The sequence below is a fragment of the Lytechinus pictus genome, chromosome 5, assembly GCF_037042905.1.
Source record: "Lytechinus pictus isolate F3 Inbred chromosome 5, Lp3.0, whole genome shotgun sequence".
Taxonomy (NCBI): domain Eukaryota; kingdom Metazoa; phylum Echinodermata; class Echinoidea; order Temnopleuroida; family Toxopneustidae; genus Lytechinus; species Lytechinus pictus.
The window spans coordinates 23,375,573-23,382,067 of NC_087249.1; positions in this window are offsets into that span (position 1 = coordinate 23,375,573).

Genomic DNA, 6,495 nt, shown 5'->3' on the forward strand with positions numbered 1-6,495 from the left:
AAGAGCGTGGGCGGCAATTTGAAGTGTGACCTGTAAGGCGGTGCCGAATTGATCATATGTTCGACCTTTGGGCGGCAATTTGATGTTTGTCCTGGGGCGCATTCATGTTTCACATGGGGGGGGGGGGGGCAAATTGACATTAAATTACTTAGGGGGCATCAAATTGACCTTTGTATAAATGAGGGGCCGCTAAATTGACCTTAAACTCGGGGGGGGGGGAGCCTTTGGTGCTGACATAAGCAAACACACACACACACAGGTGTATATATATTTTATTTATGACGACTCAAAACTGGTCGTAGCTTCTTATGATCATCAAAGCTTGGCGCAATGAAGTTATTAAGTCATTGTCATTTTTTTCATTGATCACTGAAGTATATATGGCACCGACGTTCTGTCTGCGGATCATTTCTCACGCTATATATTTCACCAAATGTATACATATGAAGAAAAAGGCGAATAATATAATCAGGGGTGGCGGAGCAAATTTGAAAGTGGGAGGGGCACTTCCTCTTTTGAAAAGTGAACTTAAAACAAAGAACAATTTTAAAAGAAAATATATAGTCTACTATATATCTACCCCAGAGGCATAATGAGGCAAAAGTTTTTAAGGGGGCAGACTTGGTGTACGAATTTTTCTAAGCTGCGAGCAAGCAAAATGTTGACATATTTTAATAAAAAATATAATTTGTGATAATATTTTTACAAAATTTTCAGAGAATAATATATGTCAAAAGGGATATTGTATGCAAACAGATAACCCCCATGCCTAAGGTAGTGCGAGATGTCCTCGCATTAGATTTAAAAAAAATCACGGTCCATGTTTACAATCAAAAAGTAAAATGTTGTTTAAAAACTAGCACCAACTCCAAAAAAAAGACGTGGTACGGTATTCCGTATGTCAACTGTCCAGCGCTGCAATCAAAAATACGCACGTCGCGTGCGCAAAAAAAGTGTAGCCTATTGGTACCGTACGAGGCTGAAACACCTCTTATCTAGACCAACATTTTAAATTTTAAACAGAATTATAGAAAGAATCGGTTCTGTGATAATATTAAAATCACATTAAAAATTACACCAATATATATATTGAATGATTTTAAACTGGAGCATTAAATCTATAATCAAGAATGGGGGAACCAGCGAGAACCTACATCTACCATTCGGCTATGCTGCTGTTCTCTTTCATGGGCGCATGCTTCAACTGTGGTCGATGTGCGCCATGTTGCTGAACAGGGAATTAAGAAAGGGCCGTCATGTCTTCATTTTCAACTTGGCTCTAGCGGATTGTGCTTCGGCTGTCGCAATATTTGTCGTCAACTTTTATGACTTTCCAGAGGTGAATAGACTTGCTATGTGTTTGTTAGTATGAGTAGAAAGTGTGTGTTTATCTAGAAGGGAAGTTCACTCTGAAGAAAAGTTTGTTGCAAAAATACCAGAAAAAATATAGTTAAAGGTTTGAGGAAAATCCACCAACTATTAAGAAAGTTGGAAATTAGTGTATTTCTATTTATGACGTCATATACGACCAGCTGCCCCATGCATGATAATATGAAATTCATAAATATCATTCTTTCATTCTTTGTCCATGATGACTATAAAAAGTAGATAAAAACGTTCTTTCAGCAGGTGCGGAATAATGTGCCTGCTGATAATACTGAAGTTAAAACGAAATCCATTGTCATTTTTAAAAGAAAATTACACTTCATTGGTTTTACTCGTACTCGATATTTGCGGAAGATGCTCGCATATGACGTCACAAATAAACAAACTTAAACTTTTGATAACTTTTAAAATCTTTGATGAATTTATCTCAAACCGTTACCAATATTTTTTTATGTTTTTTTTACAATGAACTCTTTTCGTCAGGGCGAACTTCCCCTTTAGATCGTGCATGGGCAATTACCATCAACTGTGGACGTAAATGTGACAAATTTCTATCAAATTGGGGACGTTACATGTTGTGTACTTGGAGTGTGTGTCCCTGTATTCGTGTCGTTTGACAGATTGTGCGTATTTTGACGTACACGGTTGATGCCATACACATGTATGGGTAAGACATGTACAGTGGCGTAGCTAGAATTTTTTTCCTGGGGGGGGCACTGGGGGGTCCTTGCTTTTTCAGGGGGAGGGGGCACCATTTTTTCCGTTGTGTGTGTATGTGTCGCAAGGGCGGATCCAACTTTCGCCAATAGGGGACGGGGCCCGAATTGAATTATCTTCACCTATATTTCCCCCAGATCAGTCACTTCTTAGTTTTATTCTTATAAAACAACATAAACATGAAATAATTTCATAAGCCTTATAAAAAGTGCGAGCGCAAAGCGCGAGCGATTTTTTTTAACCATTTATTTTGTCCTTGAGGCAATGTGGTTACTGTGAACGCTAAGCGCGAGCAGAAATTTTTATTAACTGTTCTAGCATTATCGAAAAGGGACCTGTTAAGGACTGCTTATAGTTACCCACGAAGATGGTATGTATTTCAATAATGCGAGTGCGAAGCGCGAGCAAATTTTTTTGACATTCCGACCTAAAAAATTGTCATTCTAAGCACTTTTTGTATTAATAAATGGGAAAGGTATGTAACTAAACAATTGATGCGAGCGCGAAGCGCGAGAGGAAGAAAATTGAGATTTTAGACATAAAAGCGGGACACTCTATTCATACTTTGTAAATCATAAATAGGATATAGTTAATTGGGTATCATTAATAATGCGATCGTGAAGCGTGAGCAGACAATTATTGATATTCTGATGTGAAACTGGATAATTTAAGTACATTTAATATAAAGAACATGCAGGCTATCGCGCATGTTTTAGATTTAGACCTAGAATCTGGGCAGTCTGAATACATTTGTTTAATGGAACATTATGGAATACACGTAGACAATAGAAACTTGGCAAATCAAACAATTTGACCACGCAGCGTGAGCTTAAAAATGCTGATATGTAGACTATAAAAGGGACATTTTACAGCTAGAGCACTTAAATTTGTTAATGAAAAAAAATTGATGAAAGCTCGATGTCCGAGCTAAAATATATTTTGTATATTGACTTCAAAACTTGCTCCATATCAGCCTATTGAGCAAGATATGAATCTCATCGAACAGGCAATTCTGGCGCGAAGCGCAAGCAAAAGTTTTATATATTAACATGAAAGAATTGTTTTTTTTTTGGCAAGTCTTCCCTTCACATTATTTCATTCACTCGTCTTCCTCCTCTTATTTTACTCTTCTTTTTTTTTCTTCTGTCTTTCTTCTTCTTTTCCTTTTTTCTTTTCTTCTTTCTCCTTTTTTTTTGCTCTGCCAATTTTTTTCAGGGGGGGGGGCACCTGGGGGGGGGGGGGGGGGGGGGCACGTGCCCCCCAGGCCCCCCGTAGCTACGCCACTGGACATGTAAGGTGTGTTTGTACTTGTGTAAATGCCACATACATCAATGTGTGGAAGTGAGTCGAAATGAGGCTTAGTATTACAAAAAGGAATAAAGAAGTTTATATGATTTGATCATTATTGAGCAATAGAAATTGATAAAGGCCTGGAATGTTTTAATACGTTTTACGCAATTTTATTGGTGGGTTAGTCTCATGCTTCATGGCTTAATTGCATGTATATTCCAAATCGAATACTGGATATACATAAATATCAGTGATCATATATCCATTTGTAATGATGATAACAATAATGTGACTTATTATTAGGCGCGAAATCCATTCATTAGAGTGCTAAAGGTACATACATGTAGAGAGTAGTGAAGTAAGGAACAAGGTTTTGAGAAGATTTTTAAAGAGACCCAATTTAGAGATAAGTTGTAATCTTTTCAGGAAGGCTACTCCAACAATTGGAGCTTGGGTGAAATGATATTTCCCTCAGGGTTTTTTAACTTGAAATTAAGCCTACAAATGCTACAAGAGAACCAGATACTAAATAGATTAAAGAGACTTTTTTTGGGTGTTACAATTGAGTTTCTTTCGACCAAGATGCTGATCCAAGAATGGGAAGAAAAGTGAGCAACAAAATACCCGACTTTGATAGGAAGCCAGTGCAGTATGAAGGCTTTTCTGGACAGCTAAACCAACTTGATAGTGTCTTGAAGCTTAAGGGGGGGGGGAGGGGGAGGGGGGAGTTGGTCATGGGAATTTTGAACAGCCAGGCATTGCAAAACAAAATCAACACGGGAGGATATTTTTTGTGGAAGATTACGTAGTTAGTACCTAACCGATTTACAGGTCTTTGAGATTTGAGGAGACATTGTCCAGCAAGTTGGTCCCTATTGTCAAATATTGTATAATTCAAACAGTAAAAAACAAAAGAAATAGTGAGTGATGGACATCTTCGACTGACTCACCTAGTTGTGCATATCACTGTTTGTGAAAAATAATCAAACCTTTAAAGTGTCATAACTTTCTTATTTTACACTGGCGTAAATCCGTGTTGATGGGTGGGGGGGATGACTGAAATATTTTGGCATTTTTTTGCAATCATGTTTTCAGATATGCAAGGAATTGTCATTGATATGTCCACAGTGGCGTACCGTACGTAGGTCACGGCATTGGGGGAGGGGTGCACCAGCAAAATGTTTGAATCACTGAGTGAGTGCGCTAGTGAGCGCGCGAAGCGCGCTCAGTTGCCAGTTATACTGACCTAATAGAGACATTTTAAGGACAATGTCATTAAACGGATATGTATCTCACTAATCAAATAATGCGAGCGCGAAGCGCGAGCTGAAATTTTGTTATATTCACACCTAAAAAGGGACATTATAATCAAATTTGTGTAATCATGATAGGTACCTGTCTCGCTAAACAATGCGATCGCGAAGCGCGAGCTGAAAACTTAAGATAATTCAGACCTGAAGTGGGGCATTCTGAGGTTTCTTTGTAGGAATTAACTAGGACATACGTATTTCATTAACCAAATGATGCGAGCGCGAAGCGCGAGCTGAAAATTTTTGATATTCAGATTAGAAGAAGGGACATTTTAAGGACTGATTTTATGAATTCATGAAGAGCAGACATATCTCACCAATCAACTAATGCGAACGTAATCACGGACAGGAAATGTTTCATATATACGAAGACCCTAACATGAGGCAATCACTTTTTGAGTCATGAAAAAGAAACATATGTAACTACGTAAAACAACGATAACTCAAGTGCCAGGAAATATATTTCGTTTATATTGACTTGAAAACGGGATGTTTTAGTACAACATGATTATATATCTCGTTAAACAGACAATGCGAGCACCAGGAACACTGAAGACGTAGGCCCTGGGCAAATTATGTTTCATGAAGTTATGATAAAAATGTTTCTTATGTATAATGTAACATAACATAATTATAATATAATATAACATCATAATGAATAATATTTTCTTCTTTCCCACTTCGCTTCTCTTCCTTTTCTCCCTCTTTTCTCCTTTTCCCACTTTCCCCGTTTTTTTTTGTCAGCCGATGGGGGGATGTGCCCCCCATGCCCCCCGTAGTTACGCCACTGTATGTCCATATGGCAAATATATACCCTCCAATATTATTATCTTTTTTACCCCATGATGGTTAATGGTTTTATTCGAGATTACATTCAAAATGTTTTGACATTCCATCTTAATCCCTTCCCAAAGACCCCAACATTGATGAATTGGAAGAAACGGGGTTTTCTCTTCAATGATATAATAAGGACATAAGTATTTCGTTTGGAAATGGTGAACTGGCTCTCAAGTTTATTTGCATTTTATGATTCAATAATATTGTTTTATTTGTTAAGCGGTATTTTAGGAAGAATTTTCACCAATAAAACAATTATCTCTTGTGATTTTTTTTTTCATTTCTTTCGTAAAAACTGGGGGGGATATTTGTACAGGCCATCCCCCCCTTCTCGAAAAGTGGGGGGGATATATCCCCCCCATCCCCCCCGGGATTTACGCCAGTGTTATTTTACATCCGATTTTGATGAAATTTTCAGCACTATGCTAGTTTGATTTTTCTCTATTTTAAGCCCTTTCATAAACCCAATTATGCGGCTAATAGCAGCATAATTTGGTCGTAAAATCGGAGGAGGACCAGAGTTATCCGCAAATATCCGCATAATAGCGGCATCGGGACCAGATTTTGAATTTATGAACGCATTCCCAAAGTAATGCGGATAATTGCCATGGTGCGGTCACAATTAGGTCACCCTTTTCCAACACAACCGCATCGGAGGGGGTGTGTGCGGTTGCCATGACGATTATCCGCCTTTTTCAGGACGGGCGCTCGTAAAAATAGTGCGGATTATTTTCGGAGTTTGTGAACGCAATTTTTATTGAATTATCCGCATTACTCTTAGGCGGCTAATTGGAGGATGGGTTTATGAAAGGGGTATTATTCATGTCAGCATTTTCCTGGGGTGGACTTGACCTTTAAAAAGCAGAAAATCAAGTAATTTGATTCAGTAAAAGCAATTGGCTGTACACACAATTTGTATTGACAGTGTACACAAAACACATTTATTTTTAGCAAT